At 37.2% G+C, this 21,948-nt stretch overlaps 1 protein-coding gene and 1 pseudogene across 9 annotated transcripts in view; one reads left to right on the forward strand and one right to left on the reverse strand.

Moving 5' to 3' along the window:
- The window catches only part of METTL25 (methyltransferase like 25), a 163,418-nt gene that overhangs the window by 83,709 nt on the left and 57,761 nt on the right, over positions 1-21,948 (reverse strand). The gene's annotated exons all lie outside the window — the stretch shown is intronic.
- On the forward strand, positions 6,167-6,946 carry LOC112863706 (WW domain-binding protein 2 pseudogene; annotated as a pseudogene).

Below are 21,948 nucleotides of genomic sequence, written 5' to 3' on the forward strand. Positions count from 1 at the left end.
ATTAAAAGAAAAATAAGAAAAATATAAATTTTCTATTAGGTTAAAAAGTAAAAATAGAATTAAAACTTTGAAAACATAAAAAACTCTTTAAAAGAAAATACTGTTGAAGTAGATTCAACTAAATACATTTCTCTGCTATAAAGGATCAGATGACTTTTGATTAAAACAGAGAAAGTTTAAATTTCATGAAGATCATAAGCCTGTGAAAGTGGTTTCCTTCTGTTCATAAATTAAGATTTATGATACACCTTACTGATAATCAGATGGAAGATATGGACCTTCCTCTGGGAATATAAATAATAATAATGCTAGTGTTTATACAGCACTTAATATTGTGAGGCACTATTGTAACTGCTTTAAATGTATTAACTACTTTTAGTCCCTACAGCAATTCTATGAGGTAGGTACAGTACTATATGCATGGTTCAGCTAGGGAAACTAAGCGCACACAGGTTAAGTAAACTGCCTAAGTTGCAAAATATAGCACATGGTGAGGTAGGATTTAAACCTAGGCAATCGGGACTCCAGAGGCCATGCTCTTAACCACCAAGCTATATAAACAACTTCAATTACAAATGCATAGGACTTGTGGAGCCCTTGAAGCCTATCCAGGTCCTGGGGATCCTTGGACTACTTCCTCTATTTCCTAGATGACCTGAAATAGCAAGTTGAGTTTTATTTAAGGTTTTACAATTTTACTGAGATGTGATTACTGCTAAATGAAAGAATAACTGTAAAGTTTTTTTTTTCTTATAACCAAAAAGAGAAATATCTAGAGCTTACTGTAAAGGGTAAGGGGCTAGAGAGATGGGTTTGTGCTATTTTATTAAGAATAGTTAGGAAACATGCTAACCAATAAAATAGTTGGGTCTTGCCTGTCGCCCCCCTCCATCCCACATCCATTCTCTTCTTGTAGACAGGAATAGAGATTAAAGGCATGATGGGATTAGTCCTGGCAGTCTTTAGAAAGACAGTGGTGAAGCTGTGAGTGTGTGGTAGGGGGAAGAGAGGGGTGGGAATTATTCAGAAGAATGCAGAGTTTTGGGATTCCCAATTGATTTCTAGTAATAAAGGGAAGATGAAGGCAGGGATACATAGGATTCCTGGTATCCCTCTCTATTTTAGATGACACAAACATGGAAGCCAGCAGAAAAGACTTCGGAACACATGGGGCTGTCATTAGAAAAATAGAGGCTAGTAAAAGATGGTCTTACTTCACACATGTTCACTAATTTGTGCTGATGAAGGTGATGAGAGTAGAGAAAGGTTATGGTGTTCCTTAGGGCTCATAAACCTACTCTTTACTCCCACAATAAAGGCCTATATAGAAGCGTAATTTTTGTGTATAAGAGAGCTTCCTCTCCAACCCTACATTAACTGTAGTGGGAGAAGGACAGTCTTACTCAATGTATATGGCTCCCTGAATCCCTAGCCAAAACACCTAAGATCCTAGGGCAGTTTATAGGAACTGCCAGCCTTGGCTCAGGGCTATGTGAAATGTCATTAAAGCCTCTCTCCTTTGGACACCTGGTGGTTGTGGAATCTCCTTGAAGTTTTCTGAATCTACATCACAGTTTCCTCTGTGACTGAGGTCATGGTGGCCTCACAGTTCTGCTCATTTTTTAACAAAGTGCAAACAACTGATACAGAGACAAGACACCCTCAAAGTCAAACAAAGCCTTTCATGTACAGGTTCAATATTATCTTTGGAACCTATTTCACCAGTTTCATTCTGACTGCAGTGAAGAATGAAGCTCCCTTCTATGTCCTGAATCAAAGTCACAGAGTTCACTGTTTCTATTGTTATATATTTATCTCCTATTTAACTGTGTTCATAAATTCAGATCTAGTCAAAGTGAGCTTTAACCACCTTTATCAGTTATTTCCCCGGGGATCACTTTTATGCTATCTTTAAATGATAGTTTTGGAATAGATGAAGTCTCCTTTTTTTTTTTTTTTTTTTTTTTTTTTCATCTATCCCATTTCTTCTCTGTTGGCTTTAGAAATCCATGCATCTCATAAAAGTAGAGATTCTACTAATTTTTCCTTCTTATGTTAATAATATTACTATCTACTTAACTAAACAAGTTTGAACTTTAGAACCATCTTCTATTATTCTTTCCTTTAATCCCCCAGTTCTCTTAGTTATATCCTTAAACATATCCTCTTAATTATACCTTCTTTTCATTTTCAGTCTTCATTAGCTTTTGACTAGGTAAATGTAATACCTACTAATTTTTTTTCTTTTTCCTTTAGTCTTGTCCATCCTTTACATTAAGAGTAACATTATCTTTTTAAAATAGACACATCTAACCATGTTACTCCAACAGCTCTTGCTTCCCTCACCACTAGCATCTATGAGATAAAACCCAGTACTTTTCTTACTGTGAATTTCAGGTGGTTCTGATGCTCCCTCTTTATAACATTCTCTTCCTCTGGTTCCATGATACCATGCTCTCTTATTTTTTTTATTTTTATTTTTTTTTTAATTTTTTTTTCAACGTTTATTTATTTTTGGGACAGAGAGAGACAGAGCATGAACGGGGGAGGGGCAGAGAGAGAGGGAGACACAGAATCGGAAACAGGCTCCAGGCTCTGAGCCATCAGCCCAGAGCCCGACGCGGGGCTCGAACTCGCGGGGCTCGAACTCGCGGGGCTCGAACTCGCGGGGCTCGAACTCACGGACCGCGAGATCGTGACCTGGCTGAAGTCGGACGCCCAACCGACTGCGCCACCCAGGCGCCCCAACCATGCTCTCTTATTTGAGGCCTGATGCTCATCATATCCCCTGACAGTTTGTTATTTTCTGTCTATTAAGTTAGACATAAGGATTAATGCATAAGGATTAATCCTACCTCACCCTTTATACTTTTTTGGGGAAAGATTTTGCAAACTCAAGTGCTTTCAGTTGGTAAATAAGTGTGTGAAGCAGCTAGATACAATAAAATAGGTAATCATCAATTTTCATGGTAACCAAGTATCACATTTGCCCAGTCTTATTGCTATTTAAAGAACAACTGGAGCGTAACACAACTGTCAAAATTGCCAAAAATGGGCCCGTGGGCACTATCAGAGCCAGTGTGCAACCCCTGTTCTATCTGTGTGCTTTCCCTAGGCAGCCTTACCTATACCTCTATTTACACTGACAATTCCTGGATTAATTTCCTAGGTCAGCTATAACAAATTACCATACACTTGGTAGCTTAAAACAACAGAAAGGTATTCTCTCACTGTTCTGGAGGCTAGAAGTCTGAAATCAAGGTATGGGCTGGGCCATGCTCCCTCTGAGGCTGTAGGGAAGAACTTTCCTTGCCCTTTCTTAGGATCTAGTGGTTGCTGACAATCCTTGGCATTTCAGGGCTTGTGGCTGTACCACTGCAGTTTCTGCCTCTGTCGTCCCTCTGGGTCTCTGTGTATCCTCTCCTCTTCTTATGAGGACACTAACTATTGGATTTAGGGTCCACCTTATTCCAGTATGACCTCATGTTAACTAGTTACATCTATAAATACCCTATACCTCAATGAGGTCACATTCTGAGGTTCTGAGTTGACACGACTTTTTGGGAGACACTATTCAACCTACTCCAATTCCTAAATTATATCTTCAACCTCTTCTCTAAGATCTAATTCTAATCACCAATAGCCTAACCACCAACTCCAAATGGATATTTCGTTGGCACTTGATAATCAACATGTCCAAAATCTAAATAACTGAATGACACAAAACCAGATGTCCTAAAGTTTCCTATTTCGGTGACTAGCATCAACATTTACTCATTTACATGAGTCAAAAAGCTCAGGAATCTTTTCACTTTCCCATATATAGCATGTTTTAGAAATTCCAGTTTATTTTTCTCCTAAATGTTCCTCAAATCCATTAATATTCTCTATTTCCACCATCCCAAACTACCTGCACTGCTATGAAAGCCTCTTGATTGGTTACCAACACCCACTCTTGCTCCTTATTTCAGTTTTAATACTGCAAAGTGATATTTTAAAATATAAACTTCATCAGTTCCCTTCCCCGCTTAATAGATCCTTCTTTTCCTTTCAAGATTAAAAACCAAGAAACAGACACTTAACAATAGAGAACAAACTGATGGTCACCAGAGGGGAGATGGGTGGGAGGATAGGTGAAATAGGTGACAGGGATTAAGGAGAGCACTTGTTTTGATGAGCATCAGGTGATGTATGGAAGTGTTGAATCATTATATTGTACACCTGAAACTAATATTACATTGTACGTTAACTAACGGGGATTTTTAACTAGAAACTTAACACAAAAAAAACAAAAAAAACATTAAGACTCTGTTCCTTAACGTGATCTGCTTGTGCCTACCTCTCCAGCTTCATTTCATACCTTGTTCTCTGTTTCAGCCTTTTGTTCCACTTTCAGTTCTCTAAACTGGTAAAATACCTATCTCAAAGCTTTGGAATTTTCTACGGTAAGCCAGAGATTTCCATACTATACCCCATGATTCTCCTACACCTATATCTTGTAAATAGCCCCTTTGTAAGTAAACTCATTTCAAATTATTCCAATGATGCAAACCCTACATCTACTTACTGTTAACTTCCTGACCGACACCCATTTCACTTAGAATAAGACTTGTAATATCCTATGCAGCTCTACGTGATCGATACTCTACACCCAGAGCTATTGCCTCCCTGAGCTCCTCTCCTACTGGTCTTCCTCATGTCCACTCTGGCTTCTTACTATTCGTCAAATATGTCAGTTTATTCCACTTGTGTGGAATGATTTTCCCCCAGCTACTCAGTGACTCACTTACCTTTTTCATGTCTTTGCTAAAATCTCACCTTTTAATGAAGTTTCTCCTGACCCTGTATTTAATTTACTTACTTAGATTGTTTATTATTTATTCTCCTCCTTCTATTCTCATCCAATGTATTCTTTTTTTTTTTTTTTTTCATTTTAGACAGAGAGAGAGAGAGAGAGCATGAGTGAGGGAGAGGGGCAGAGGGAGACAGAATCTTAAGCAGTCTCCATGCTGACACAGGGCTTGATCTCATGACCCTGGAATCACAACCTGAGCTGAAATCAAGAGCTGGATGCTCAAATGATTGAGCCACCTAGCCACCCCCGTATCCAATGTATTCTTGATCTGAACTTTTATAACTATTTCCTAAATAGTCTCCCTGTCCCTGATCTAGCTCCATGTCAATCTATCCTCTATATATCCCCAAATCACTACCTTTCAGAAATGTAGATGAGTATATGCAACTCCTTTGCATTAAATCACTACACAAGAGATATTTTTATGGAACAAAACGTATTTTGTTTCCCACTGAATAATATTCTGACACCTCAGAACAGCATTCCTGGCTCTCAATATCTGGTCCTAATTTGCTTTTGACCATATTTTCAGTTTCTAATACCATCACCCTCAACTCATTCTCAGATACACATCTACATGGACTTATTTCACTCAGAAAAAGCCACAGTTTCTGCCTCTATGTTTCTTCTCCAAAAGTTCTCAAAATGTCCTTTCCTATCTCAGTCATTTTTCTAAATGAAGACCAAACATTGCCTCTTTTAAAAAGCTTTCTCTTATCCCTTAGTTATGAAAAATTATTCTCTCTTCTAGTCTTAACAGTATTTGGTTTATACATCCATCATTTATCACTTCTTTCATCCATTTTTTAAAATAATTCACAGTCATAGTTGATTAAGGTCTATGGGCCAGGAATATATCACTCTCAGATATGCATGAAAGTTCTTTGTAATTGCTTCTTAATTCCTCACTAGATCACCAGCTTCCCTAAGGGGAAAGAGAGTGTCTCACTTATCTGACATCATCTAGTGTCTCCTACAGAACTTTGTTGAATTGAATAAAAACAATTAGACAGATGAACCAGTATTATATACATGCCCTCATTATATTTTGGAAAAAGAGATATTCTTTTTAAGTTTCTTTAAACCTAAATGAAATTTGAGTGGAATGATTTTATCTGGGAAAAAGAAACAGGTGTTATGCTTTTAAATATATAAATTTTTGTCACCTAAGTTAATAATCTTAATTTACATTACACCTCCCTAAATAGAGGGTTTTAGAATCTTATTTAAAATCACAATAACCATTACTGAAATACATAAAAGGTTGGGGGGTAGGATAGAAAAAAACATACGGGCCTTTTCCGAGAGACTATGGTACTCAACAAGAATCACTCGCAGGGTGGCAGAATGATCGTCAACAACACTGAGAGCATCCTAATGTTTTAATACTGTGTGGAACTTACATTCAAAGACATGAAGAAGGTGCCTGTGGCCTTCAAAGAGACTAAGAAGTCCTTCATGGTGCTGTTTTATCTGATGAAGGACTGTGAGATCAAGCAGACTGTGTTTGGTGCAAACTACAAGAGGACAGTGAAGGCTGGAGCAGGAGGTGGCTGGGAAGGCTCTGCGACACACAAGTTGACCTTTATGGTAGGGAGTGCCATCATGTTTGGACAACAGATACTGCAAGTGGCATCTCAAGCCTCCCAAGGTGAAGCCCCCAAAATACAGTCTATGGGTATTCCTTACATGCTCAGTGGGACCTAGGTCTTTCCCCTGTCAATGTAATGTATCCACTGCCCCCAGTTGAGGTTCTAGGACCTCCTATGATGGATGGGGTCATGGGTTATGTGCCCCATCCTAGGCCCATGGAACCTCCAGTCAGCATCCCTGAAGTCCCCTCCACTCCTGGAGCTGAAGGTAAAGCTGCAGAAGCGGCTACCAGAGACTATTACAATCTGGGTAACCCACATGATGTCTACACTCCCACGAACCAGCTTCGGCCACCTTCCTACTACCCGTCTCCCCATGGAAGAAGAACCAGCATACCCTTCCTGCTCCTGCCTCCCACTCCTGCTCACTCTTCCCTACCCTTCCTTCCCCTTGGGACTGAGAGGTGACGGAAGGGCCTTGTTCTTCCTTCAGGTCTGATTATAAACCACTTCCTAGGGACTGGTGTTGAGGGAAAGGGGGCCCCTGACTCGGGAGCCATGCCTCCCAGCTTCTCAAGCTAGCCCAGAGCCCACGGCGCTGCTTGGATGCACTTCCCTCTCACCATCCCTGGTGCTCTCCTCAGGAGCATGGGTGATCATCTCGTTCCTGTCTTGCTCTGGTAGCTTCTACTCACAGAGGGACTTTCTGGCCACCTTGTCTACTCAGTACAGCTCCCTTGTTTGAGAATCTACGTTATATTCAGCCTTGTGAGCTCCCCCAGATCAGCCTCATATGTCTTCCTGAGGGCCTCTGCCAGGCCCCCTTCACATTCCCTCCACTTTGGTCTGTGCCTAACCGTGAAAGGTCACCTTTTCAGTGGACTGTCAGCCCTCATTCCTATCCCAGCCTGTCTCCAGCCCGTCACACTCACCTTCCCCTCCCTGACCTGTCCTTGGTCATCTGTTGCCACTGTATTGTGACTTTTGGAACTTTAACACGAGCTTCCAGGTGGTGGGTGCCATCAATGCCAGGCCGCAGCAACAGGGAGGGAGCCCACTGCTTCCCTCCTAGTGCTTTTGGCATTTGTTTCTCTTTGCCTTCTTGCTTTTCCCTCTAGAAGGAACTTCCCAGACTGGAACTGGAGAATGAATGTTCATCCCACTATGACATCTGAGGACTGTTGGATGGGCTGGAACAAAGGCTCCTGACCCCTGGGGCCTGGCCTGAGCCTGTGTGCTGACCATGGCCTCTTACCAGCCCCTCACCCTGACCTCTTCCCTTTAAGTTTCATGTCTAATTGGTGATATACCCCCTAGAGGCACTAAAATTTGCTCTCATTTGCTTCTGGACTGGCCGTGAAGTGAGGAGATGGTTATTTAAAGAGAATTGCGTTTATTGACAAAACAACCAGTTAATATACTAATGTGAAATAAGCCCTGTTTGCACCTTGATGTGTTTACACATCAAGTAGTAAAATGCGTAGTAAAATGAAGTGACTGGGCGGTGGGGGGGGGGGGGGGGGGGGGGATACATAAGGTAAGTGATTTTTGAAAAATTGTGCTTTGATACCTCACCCTCCTCTCTCCTGTGTAGTTTCTTTTACTGTTCATAAACCTGACATTACATTTCTACTTATTTGTTTTCCAGTTGCCTGATGCCTTATTAGAATATAAGCTTGATAAGGGCGGGGGCTTTGTTTTGTTCAATCTTGTATCCCTAGTACTTAGGATAATGACTAGCATGTGATAGACACCCAATAAGTATTTCTCATATGAATGAAAAAAAATTACAAAATCCTGGAGTAAACCAAACTAAAACTGGGCAAGATTAACATGACGACCTGAAACAACAACATATAAATGAAGATACAATTTACACCCCAGAGAGGAGAAATTGACATCCTAAAGACATCAATTCTCTCCATAATGATCTTTAAATTCAATGCACGACAATTAAAATCCCAACAGATTTTTTCATGGATCCTAACAATCTAATTTAAAACCCATTCAATACATGAATCATCTAAATCAGCTTTTACTTTGAATTTGGTCAGCAAAGTTTATTATGCCCATATATTATAAAGAAAATGAATAATTTTCAAATCATTTTTTCTAAGCACAAAACATTTTGCAACTTTCCATATAAATTTGCATTATAAACTACACATACTTTAATCCTAAATGAAAGACTTAAGTAAATTTTTCTACTTAAGCCTTATTAAATGTTTGATGTGATCAGCATTTTGATTCTCCTTGAGCAAGCTGTTTGGATAAATAATTTCTTCTCCAAACATTGAAGTGGCTCCAAATTGCTAATATTTCATATGTACTTTTAATATTAACTATCTCCTTCCTATGTTTTTTTTTTTTTGCATCCATACTACAAATATGACAAAGAGTCTAGTAAAATATGAAACAAAGATGCCTATTGTTTGACTTTCCTAGCTGGTATTGTTCATGGAGTGTGCACTGCCATGCCATCTGTAATTGACAACCCCAGACAATGGCTGGACTGCTGTCATCAATCCTTGCTTAACTAAAATCTCTTCTTTTGTGGAACTCATTCAGTAATCCTGTACTTGGTCTCTAAAATGAGTAAAATTGTATTTGTATGTCTTTTCGTTGAGAGAGCAATTAAGTAAAATTGTCACTTTTAAAAATACATAAAGTCAAACCCTTTTGAAAGAGAAAATGCCATGAGGTTAGCTAAGAAAACTCTGAAAAAAATGAGAACTTTGGGGGACTTCCTCTAGCAGATTTCAAAGGTTCCAATAAACTATATTAATGAAGGAAGAATAGTATTATCAGACGAATCAACCGATGAAGGGACTAGAAGAGAACTCATAAACGCATTATACGATAAAGGTGTCATTTTATATCAGTGTGGCAAAGCATGGATTATTCAATAAATAGCATTTAGAAAACTATAAGATTACAGACATTTCTTGAATCATACATACAAAATAAACCCAGATAGATTATGGAACTAGGTAAAACAAAAACTATAACTATAAAAGAGGAGAAAATTATAAAACAAATGTTAACCAATACAGGAGAAGCTAAGTAGAATATGATATGTCCATTCCATGGAATACTTTGTAGTGTGTAAAACAAATGTATGAAAAGAGCTCCAAGATATGTTGCTAAGTAAAAGGGCAAAACTATATTGTTCTTCTTCTTCTTTTTTTTAATCACACCTTCTTGCTCGTCTTTCTTATCTTCCCAATCTCCTCTGGAATGTGCTTCGGTTCAGTCTCTGTACTTCTTCATCATTTCTATTCCCTAAGTGATCTCATTCAGACTGTATGTTAATAACTCGCAAATTTTTTACATTTGACCCATATTTGTCCTCAGGAATCCAGAATTATCTATCCAATTCATAACGCAACTTCTGCACTTGAATTTCTAAGAGGCATGTCAAACTCAACCTATCCCAAACAACTTCCCTCTCAATTTTACTCTTTCTGCAGTCATATCCAGTTCACTAAATGACAACTCCACCTTTCCACTGTTTCAGTTCAAATACTTTTGAGGTATGCCCTTTTTTCCATTCTTTTCCACACCTCCACTGTCAATAATTCTGCTAACAATACTTTAAAACTATATCCAAAATTTAATAATTTCTTCCTAATCTTCCCCTCTGACCTAAACCACCATTATCTCTCACCTAGTTTATTGCTCACCTGAATTATAGCTTCCTAAATGATCTCTGTGCTTTGGCCTTTAACTATGTTTCAGTCGTATTGGTCTTTTTGGTGTTCCTTGAAGTAGCAAGCAAGCTCCTGCCTTGGTCTTTTTACCTCTGTTCCCTCTGCCTGGAACACTCTTCCTCCAAGATAACTGCATGGTTTCCTCCATCATCTTTCAACCGCCTACATACATGTTATCTTAAAAAAGCCTTCCCTGGCTACTCTATATAAAATACCATCCCTCCTCATCCCGCTCTTACTTTGCTTTAATTTTCTTAATAGCACTTATCACCATCTGATATACAATATATATATATTAAATGACATGCAAGCAGGAGCTTTTTTTCCCTTTCAATCTCTGTAGCTTCCAGAAAAGTACATGGCACACTGTAGACACACAATAAATATTTGTGGAGAGAATGGATAGATGAATGGATGAATGATTACATTCAAATGATTCCTTTCCTCAAAAAAAACCAAGATATTTGTACATATGTATATGTATCTGTCCATGTACAAATACAGAAACATGAGAAGGGATTATCATTGTGGGTAGTGACACTGAACAAAGACTTTCACTTTTTACTACATATTTGTATACTTTTAGAATTTGTTTTATAATGATAATATATTTATGTACTACTGATGCTAAAAGGTAAATATATAAAAAATGTTGCTTAATATTTTGAATGCATTCAGTTCAATTATTAAGCTTATTTTTTGTGTGACATGCATCTATATCATTTTTATAATGTTTATAATAAAGATAAAATATAGGTTGATAGGTATCTTAATGTTTTTCACAAAATATTGTTACTTTAACATAGGTTAACTACACATCATTTACCAGCCCTTTTATCTGTTTTTAAATTTAGTTTCTGTTCCATGTCATTCTCTTCAAGGATGGACTAAGACTTCTTAGGCTTTCTTAAAAGTATTCTTCAAGGGAATCTGAAGACTTGCCATGTAGAGACTGATACACTCTCAAGTAAAGATAATGTTTGGATTTTAGTTGTAAAAATTTAGGAACTTATTTCTAACAGAGTTTTATAGGTTGAAATTAGCATAGAGGCTATAGGACAATTCTATGAAAATTTCTTGATTTTCATTTCAAATTTTAAATGAGGTTAAGTGAATATGGTATTCAAAATATTACCTAAAGATAAAAGACATATTAAAATTATATTAAACTTCCCAGATTTCTTTTTTTTTGTAGATGTTCTATTTTTTAAAATCAAATTTGTTGTTAAATTGGTTTCTGTACAACACCCAGCGCTCATCCCAACAGGTGCCCTCCTCAATGACCATCACCCCCTTTCCCTTCCTCCCCACCCCCCATCAACCCTCAGTTTGTTCTCAGTATTTAAGAGTCTCTTGTGGTTTGCCTCCTTCGCTCTCTGTAACTTTTTTTCTCCCCATCCCCTCCCCCCCAGTCTTCTGTTGAGTTGCTCAGAATCCACATATGAGTGAAAATATATGGTATCTGTCTTTCTCTGCCTGACTTATTTCACTTAGCATAACACTCTGCAGTTCCATCCACGTTGCTACAAAAGGCCATATTTCATTCTTTCTCATTACCAAGTAGTATTCCATTGTATATATAAACCACATGTTCTTTATCCATTCATCAGTTGATGGACATTTAGGCTCTTTCCATAATTTGGCTATTGTTGAAAGTGCTGCTATAAACATTGGGGTACAAGTGCCCCTATGCATCAGCACTCCTGTATTCCCTGGGTAAATTCCTAGCAGTGCTATTGCTGGGTCATAGGGTAGATCTATTTTTAATTTTTTGAGGAACTTTCACACTGTTTTCCAGAGTGGCTGCACCAGTTTGCATTCCCGACCAACAGTGCAAGAGGGTTCCCGTTTCTCCACATCCTCTCCAGCATCTATAGTCTCCTGGTTTGTTCATTTTAGCCACTCTGACCGGCAAGAGGTGGTATCTCAGTGTGGTTTTGATCTGTATTTCCCTGATGAGGAGTGACATTGAGCAGATCTTTTCATGTGCCTGTTGGCCATCTGAATGTCTTCTTTAGAAAGGTGTCTATTCATGTCTTCTGCCCAGTTCTTCACCAGATTATTTGTTTTTTGGGTGTGGAGTTTGGTGAGTTCTTTATAGATTTTGGATACTAGCCCTTTATCCAATACGTCAGTTGCAAATATCTTTTCCCATTCCATCGGTTGCCTTTTAGTTTTGTTGATTGTTTCCTTTCCAGTGCAGAAGATTTTTATATTGATGAGGTCACAATAGTTCATTTTTGCTTTTAATTCCCTTGCCTTTGGAGACGTGTCAAGTAAGAAATTGCTGTGGCTGAGGTCAGAGAGGTTTTTTTTCCTGCTTTCTCCTCTGGGCTTTTGATAGTTTCCTGTCTCACATTCAGGTCCTTCATCCATTTTGAGTTTATCTTTGTGAATGGTGTATTCTGCACGTTGCTGTCCAGTTCTCCCAGCACCATTTGTTAAAGAGACCATCTTTTTTCCATCACATATTCTTTCCTGCTTTGTCAAAGATTAGTTGGCCATACATTTGTGGGTCCAATTCTGGAGTCTCTATTCTATGTGTCTGTTTTTGTGACAATACCATGCTGTCTTGATGATTACAGCTTTGTAGTAGAGGTTAAAGTCTGGGATTGTGATGCCTCCCGGTTTGGTTTTCTTCTTCAATATTACTTTGGCTACCATACAAATTTTAGGATTGCTTGTTCTAGCTTCGAGAAGAATGCTGGTACAATTTTGATTGGGATTGCACTGAATGTGTAGATAGCCTTGGGTAGCATTGACATTTTAACAATATTTATTCTTCCAATTCATGAGCACGGAATATTTTTCCATTTCTTTGTATCTTCTTCAATTTCCTTCATAAGCTTTCTATAGTTTTCAGCATAAAGATCTTTTACATCTTTGGTTAGGTTTATTCCTAGGTATTTTATAATTCTTGGTGCAACTGTGAATGGGATCAGTTTCTTGATTTGTCTTTCTGTTGCTTCATTAGTGTATAAGAATGCAACTGATTTCTGTACATTAATTTTGTATCCTGCGACTTTGCTGAATTCATGTATCAGTTCAAAAGACTTTTGGTGGAGTCTATCGGGTTTTCCATGTATAGTATCATGTCATCTGCAAAAAGTGAAAGCTTGACTTCATCTATGCCAATTTTGATGCCTTTGATTTCTTTTGTTGTCTGATTGCTGATGCTAGCACTTCCAACATTATGTTAAACAACAGCAGTGAGAGTGGACATCCCTGTCATGCTCCTGATCTCAGGGGGAAAGCTCTCAGTTTTGAGGGTGATATTAGCTGTGGGCTTTTCATAAGTGGCTTTTATGATGTTTAAGTATATTTCTTCTATACCAACTTTCTTGAGGGTTTTTATTAAGAAAGGATGCTGAATTTTGTCGGATGCTTTTTCTGCATCAATTGACAGGATCATATGGTTATCTTTTCTTTTATTAATGTGATGTATCACGTTGATTGATTTGCGAATGTTGAACCAGCCCTGCAGCCCAGGAATGAATCCTACTTGGTCATGGTGAATAATTCTTTTTATATGCTGTTGAATTCGATTTGCTAGTACTTGTTGAGAATTTTTGCATCCATATTCATCAGGGATATTGGCCTGTAGTTCTTTTTTTGCTGGGTCTCTGTCTGGTTTGCAAATCAAAGTAATGCTCGCTTCCCAGAATGAGTCTGGAAGTTTTCCTTCCCTTTCTATTTTTTGGAACAGCTTGAGAAGGATAGGTATTATCTCTGCTTTAAATGTCAGGTAGAATTCCCCTGGGAAGCCATCTGGTCCTGGACTCTTATTTGTTGGGAGATTTTTGATAACTGATTCAATTTCTTCACTGGTTATGGGTCTGTTCAAATTTTCTATTTCTTTCTGTTTGAGTTTTGGAAGTGTGTGGGTGCTTAGGAATTTGTCCATTTCTTCCAGGTTGTCCAGTTTGTTGGCATATGATTTTTCATAGTATTCCCTGATAATTGCTTGTATTTCTGAGGGATTAGTTGTAATAATTCCATTTTCATTCATGATTTTATCTATTTGGGTGATCTCCCCTTTCTTTTTGAGAAGCCTGGCTAGTGGTTTATAAATTTTGTTTATTTTTTCAAAAAACCCACTCTTGGTTTCATTGATCTGTTCTACTGTTTTTTTAGATTCTATATTGTTTATTTCTGCTGTTATCTTTATTATTTCTCTTCTTCTGCTGGGTTGGGGTGTCTTTGCTATTCTGCTTCTAGTTCCTTTAGGTGTGCTGTTAGATTTTGTATTTGGGATTTTTCTTGTTTCTTGAGATAGGCTGAATTGCAATGTATTTTCCTCTCAGGACTGCCTTTGCTGCATCCCAAAGCATTTGGATTGTTGTATTTTCATTTTCATTTGTTTCCATATATTTTTCCAAATATATTTCCATATATTTCTTCTCTAATTGCCTGGTTGACCCATTCTTTCTTTAGTAGGGTGTTCTTTAACCTCCATGCTTTTGGAGGTTTTCCAGACTTTCCTGTGGTTGATTTCAAGTTTCATAGCATTGTGGTCTGAAAGTGTGCACGGTATGATTGCAATTCTTTTATACTTATGAAGGGCTATTTTGTGACCCAGTATGTGATCTATCTTGAAGAATGTTCCATGTGCACTTGAGAAGAAAGTATATTCTGACGCTTTGGGATGCAGAGTTCTAAATATATCTGTCAAGTCCTTCTGATCCCACATATCACTCAGGACCCTTGTTTCTTTATTTATTCTCTGTCTAGATGATCTATTCATTACTGTAAGTGGAGTATTAAAGTCTCCTGCAATTATCACATTCTTATCAATAAGGTTGCTTATGTTTGTGAGCAATTGTTTTATATATTTGGGGGCTCCTGTATTTGGTGCATAGACATTTATAATTGTTAGCTCTTCCTGGTGGATAGACCCTGTGATTATTATATAATGCCCTTCTTCATCTATTGTTACAACCTTTAATTTCAAGCCTAGTTTGTCAGATGTAAGTATGGCTACTCCAGCTTCTTTTGACTTCCAGTAGCATGATAGATAGTTCTCCATCCCCTCACTTTTAATCTGAAGGTGTCCTCAGGTCTAAAATGAGTCTCTTATAGACAGCAGATAGATGGGTTGTTTTTTTTTAACCCATTCTGATACCCTATGTCTTTTTGTTGGAGCATTTAGTCCATTTACATTCAGTGTTATTATTGAAAGATATGAGTTTAGAGTCATTGTGATATCTGTAGGTTTCATGCTTGTAGTGGTATCTCTGGTACTTTGTGGTCCTTGCAACATTTCACTCACAGAATCTTCTTTAGGATCTCTTGTAGGGCTCATTTAGTGGTGATGAATTCCTTCAGTTTTTGTTTGTTTGGGAAAACCTTTATCTCTCCTTCTATTCTGAATGACAGACCTGCTGGGTAAAGGATTCTTGGCTGCATATTTTTTCTGTTCCTCACATTGAAGATTTCCTGCCATTCCTTTCTGGCCTGTCAAGTTCAGTAGATAGGTCTGCTACTACCCTTATGTGTCTACCTTTGTATGTTAAGGCCCGCTTATCCCTAGCTGCTTTCAGAATTCTCTCTTTATCCTTATATTTTGCCAGTTTTGCTATGATACGTTGTGCAGAAGATTGATTCAAGTTATGTCTGAAGGGAGGTCTCTGTGCCTCTTGGATTTCAATGCATGTTTCCTTCCCCAGATCAGGGAAGTTCAAGTACACCTTCAGTCCTTCTCTCTCTCTTCTTCTTCTGGAATTCCTATAATACAGATATTGTTCCGTCTGATTGCAACACTTATTTAATTCTTCCCTCACACTCCTGGATTTTTTAATCTTTTTCTCAGCTTCCTCTTTTTCCATAATTTTATCTTCTAATTCACATATTCTCTCTTCTGCCTCTTCAATCTGTGCTGTAGCCACCTCCATTTTATTTTCCACCTCATTTATAGCATTTTTAATTCATCATGACTATTTTTTAGTCCTTTGATCTCTGTAGCAATAGATTCTCTGCTGTCCTCTATGCTTTTTTGAAGCCCAGCGATTAATTTTATAACTATTTTTCTAAATTCTTGTTGTGTTATATTGCTTAAATTGGTTTGGATCAAGTCGTTAGCTGTTGCTACTTCCCGGAATTTCTTTTGAGAAGAAATCTTCCGTTTCATCAATTTGGCTAGTTTTCTGTCCCTAATGGATTTTAAAAGCTTATTGTATGCTCTGCACCTGTGAGCACTGCTTTATTAAAGGAGGGTCATACACTGTCCAGGGCCTGGCCCTTCAGGAAGTGTTTTTTTCCGGGACTGTTACTTGCTCTCTGTTGTGACTTTGGTTATTTTATTACCCTACTCGTAGTAATATTTTGGACCCTCCACCAGATGTGCTTTGATTTGTTCCTTGGAGTAGCCCTGTAAAGGAAAACAGACAAAGAGGAGACAAAAACACACAAACACACAAACAAAAACAAAAATCTAAAGACTAAAAACAAAAAACCTAAAAACACTGACTACAAGTAAAGAAGAGGGTGGAGGTGGTGCTGATGGAAGAGCACATACAAAGAGAGAAATGACAGGAGTGGGGGTGGGGGCGGGGGGAGAAGAAAAAATAAACATTGATTAGGCAGGTAGACTAAAAGGCTTAATCCAGAGAGAGAGAAAGGAAAATAAAGGAGGTGGGGAAAATGAAACAAAGATAAAGTTACCCAGACAGAGAAACTATATGGCTTGATTATTTCAGAGAGAGAGAGAGGAGTGTAAAGAAGGAGGTGTAGAAAATGTATCAAGATAATGGATTAAATATGTCTGTTTAGACAGACCAATGACCGGAGTAACCAGCATGCAGCCCTCCATGGAGGGTACCACTTCCTCCAGCTGCGGACTGAGACTCTGACCTACCACCACACCCAGGCCTGGCTCCCCTCCTCCCCAGGTGCACGAACAGGGAGCTGGCCCCAGTCCCAAGAAAGTTAGAGATCGGATTCCTCTCAGTCTCAGTCCCAGTCCGAGGTCTTTCTCCTGTCCAGATATGGTCCTGCACTTCCTTAGCCACTCTTTCTCTTCCCTTTGTCTTTCCGCAGGAGGGGGTCCCTCCCCTCCTTGCCCATGCAGCCCTTTTTTTAATCTCCCCCAGATCACTAAACTGCCCAGATTTCTGAAGGATTTATATATTACCAGTTGTTGAGTATATTAAAACTAAAACAATAAATATAAATAAATGACTATGTAAATCAGACCTATACTCGTCAACAATAGCAAATATAGTAAGTTGAAGAATAAAGTCAAAACAGTACAACTAGAAAAGAAATAGCTAGATAATTTGAAAGTAGGTAAACTCTGGGGTGCCTGCATGGCTCAGCTCTTTAAGCGTCTGACTCTTCATTTTGGCTTAGGTCACGATCTCATGGTTTGTGGGATCAAGCCCTGCATCAGGCTCCCTGCTGGCAGCACCGGGCCTGCTTGGGATTCTCTCTCTCCCTCTCTTTCTGCTCCCTCCCCATTTGCACTCTCTCTCTCTAAAAATAAATACGTAAAAAAAAAAAAAAGTAGGTAAATCTTAAAAATTGCTCTATTCTCTTGAAATGATTAGAATACGTATGAGTATAAAAATTTGGTAACTTAAAAAGATAGAATTTATGTGTGGCTACCAAAAATGATTCAAGTTGTAAAGGAGATACTAGAGAAAGATCCTAGAATCCAAGACATTTAAAGAAAATCATAGCACAATCATATGTTCATGTTAATTAATTCATATATTCCATAAATATGTATTGAGCCCCTACTGGTCTTCTTCTGCCTTCACTAGAACATACCTTCAGTTTAAGTCAGTAAAATACATATTCCACGTATGGGCTTTTTCTACACAGGCTATTCCAAAGCACAGTTAGTTAGTCAATGATAAAAGAGTCATTAATTATTTCTCATTTCTCTCTAGACCATGCCAAGTGTAGCCCTATTTATAACATCCTTCTTTCTGCATGCATCTCATCTCTACTTCTAGTTCCATTATATAAGCAACGTACTCATATGTCATTTATCCTTTCGTTAAGGGTGCAGCTAGGAATGTAATCTCAAGGGAATACGTAAATTATAGTGTACATACAACAGAAAATAAACAGCTAGTTTAAAATGTATCTATTACCTTGATAGTCATATCTGTGGTAAGATGTTGTTTCTTAATGACTCCTGCTACATAACTGTCCTGGTATTTTTGTGTATGACAATAAGAATGACAGAGTCTAGGTGCTGAGAGAAAATGCTCCATTGGTCTGGCAAAACTGCGATAGTAGCTCCCCAATACCGCTTCTTACCGTGACTGACAAGTTTCCTCGGCTGTTCTTGTTGGACTCTTTCCCAGTCTTTTATCAATTTTGAAAAAGGAGTTTACACTGAGATACATATGGAACATCTGAAACATTAAGTCAATGAGACAGTCTTTACACTAACATTATGAATCATGTTGTGACTTCATTCCAATGAGAATTTCGCTCATTGTTCCAGACCAAAGATGAAACAAATTTAGACAACTTGCTTATAATTTATTTACCAAGGGAAAAAGAAATGTGAGAATACTTATTTATAGCAAAATATTTTTCAAGATCATGTGCTGTATGGTATACAAATCCAAATTTGTATATAAAACTAGCAAAATGTAAACTAGTTTTTAAAGCCTGTTTTATATTAGTTTGATAGTCAACTTTCTGATAACAATTTCTATTAGTTTTGATTTCATATTACTTAATATTTGAAACATAAACTATTTCTCTTTACTCTTTCAAGTAGAATATTAATTTTCTATTTTAGATTTAATCACATTCTTGACTTCTTTTATTTACCATGAGCACAAGGAGAACTTTTTTTTATGCTGAATAAATATAATCTCCATGAGCTTCAGAAACAACTTTATGAGTCATGAGAAATAATGATGTGCAAACTAAAGAAAGAAAGGGGCAAAATGTATTAAAACTCCATATTTAACTACTTCTAGACAACAAGAAGATGCCCTATAGCAAAGGATAAATCAGAGCCAATACTCTAGAAAACGTATAACTGACTGAAGATTAGATACAGCTGTCTATGTGAGGTAATTGTGTAAAGACTGCCAACTACATCTAGAAATCTCTATAGTTTTCCCATATTAATTGGCAAGAATTGTTCTGAGACATAAACCCATCTGAAATAGTGAGAAGTAATGTGATATTGTAACAAAAGCTTATAAACAGCTGAATCTACAAGGCTGACAATAGAGTCTCCTTATCTTTTGTCAGATTACAAGAGCAATACCTTATTCCAGCTGAGATAGCTTCTGATGGTTTCTTACTGAATAACTGAATAAGCTAATAAACTGTTAATATTGATAATTAAGTACATGAAAACATAACTATGCACTTACTGTAAATTATTATTAGATAACTTTATTTCTTAGAAACCAAACTTGGGGAAAGACAGCACTTACAGCCATTATTACACTGATTTTCAAAAACTCCATATTATCATTCAAGTGAAGAATCAAAGCAGGAAAGCAGAGTAACTGTTCATGCAAATCCGGCATAATTTAGAAAAAAAGGATACTGAAACTAAAACTAAATGTCATGATAAATATAGGTGAGGTTCCATTGAAAACAAAAGGCATATTTTAGAAAGTTACATTCAAGTCACAGAATCATTATCAGAGCCAGGAGAGACCTCCAAAATCAGGCTCACTGATTTATCCAAGGCTATATTATTGCAGAGACAGAAATAAAACTCTAAGCAGTCAAAGCATGTCCTCTTCTAGGTGGTGTTCTTAGACTCCTCTGGGCATTTATTTTATTTTTTATTTTTTTTTAGAAATACAGGCATAAAGAGAGAGACAATGAGAGAGAAGAATTCTTTTAAATGTTTGTTTATTTTTTGAGAGAGGGAGAGCTAGTGCAGGGGAAGGGCAGAGAGAGAGAGAGAAAGGATCAAAAGCACAAACCATAAGACCATGACTTGAGCCAAAGTCAGACGCTTAACTGACTAAGCCACCCAGGCGCCCCTCCCCTGAACATTTAAATGTCACCATCTCTATGCTTCCAATGTAACTTATAACTCTAACATAGTACCTATCACACTGTATTACAGCTGTCTTTTGTTATCTGTCTTCCCATTGAGTTATACATTTCTTTAAAGCCTTTTATCTAGAAATCCCTGGTATCTAGCAGAGTGGGCAGTTAGTGTATACACAGTTCCTGGAGTATCTTCTAGATCTTAGCATACTCTATGTTGAATAAATGTTTACTGATATTCTCAATGCCCAAAGTTGTTACTGAATCAGCTCTTCTGTTTTCATAATTTCAGAGTCTTTATTTTAATTGCACATTGGTTTTGAATTCAAAGGAGTTGCTAAAAAAAATTCTATGCCCCAATATCCAAATTCTGGATCAAATATTAATGATTTATAGAAAGACTAAAGAAAGTTCCTTGAAAAGAATATGAAATATAATCAATCATTTCTAACTTATTTTTTTAAGCTTTCTTTTCTTCAAGGAATTGTCTGAAATGTAACTATAGTTTTTAAATAATAATTTGTTTTTATTTTTATAGGTTTTAAGCTAAAACTCTTAGAAAACAATTTAAGTGATGAATACGTGATGTAGTAGGCATCATGATATATAAATAAAGCAAAGTATTTTCTCTTCAATTTTGAGTTTATGAATAGAAAAAATCCCTGTGATAATCAGGTATGAAATTACAGTCCTTATGTGAAAAATTGGACTGAAAAAGAAACAAACTTGGGGAGATACAAATACTCTTTTATATCTGTCAAAATAAAGCAACTCATTCTTCTAACAAATACAAATTTAATATCTGCTATATATCAGACATTGTTTGGGACACTTAACAAATTAGGTGATTTGCAGTTCAAATGAGCAAATTAACTTACTTGTAACAAACATAAATTCATATTTATTTTACACTATGTGTTATAGCCAGTGGTGTCATGAAGCTGGCTCCTAATGGCTCTAGAGAAAGCCGACTGTGTCATTTCTTCCCAGTTAACATTCAGTGACATCAGGATGGTAGCTTCAAATTGGCCAAGTGTATTTATACCATGGAAATCAGGAAACACTAATATTAGGGGCTTTTATTCAGGGGCAAAGCCAACCATTAAAAATTTACCACCATACTACTGGCTGTAACCCATTAAGAGGGTCATAAAATCAAGTTAGTCAATTATGACCAATATTTTATAAAATTTAATAGAAAGGAATAAAATAAAAACATTAGCATGCATTAACTGTTGTAAGATCCAGTATCTTTCAAACAACAAACATTAATTAACCAAAAAGAAAAAAAATAAGCACTTTTCTTGTGAAATTTCTGTACCAGTTTATCTATTAGTCTATTCATATAATACAGGGTAGTGATGTAAAATATATTTCTTAATGTGGAACTGAGTTTTAAAAAGGTGAAACCAGTATTATAATCAAGAGAACAAATATAATCTTCTTCCACAAACATGTTTTACAACCTTTGTGGTCATCATATGCTTTGTGGTTAAAGATTACATGCTTCAGAGAGAAATAAAAACTTCATAGTTAATGGGTAGGTATTTAGAAGGTTTTTTCTTTCTTCTCAAGGAAAACCAAAGAGGGAATTATAATTTATGAACACAAAGGAATCTGAGTTTTTGTAGGTTTAAAATTAAATAAGACCTCTGTCTCATCAGGATAGTGTGCTTTCATCATTTTGCTCTAGTGGCCTCTGGAATGTAAACCTTCTCTTTCTGTTTCTTATCTTTGCTAAGAAGGGCAAAGACAGTCCAGTACCTTGAGAATTCCCAAACTACTTATGTCAACATAATTATTTCTT

Source organism: Puma concolor, chromosome B4, assembly GCF_028749965.1.
Source record: "Puma concolor isolate L17-30 chromosome B4, mPumCon1.1.hap2, whole genome shotgun sequence".
Lineage (NCBI taxonomy): Eukaryota > Metazoa > Chordata > Mammalia > Carnivora > Felidae > Puma > Puma concolor.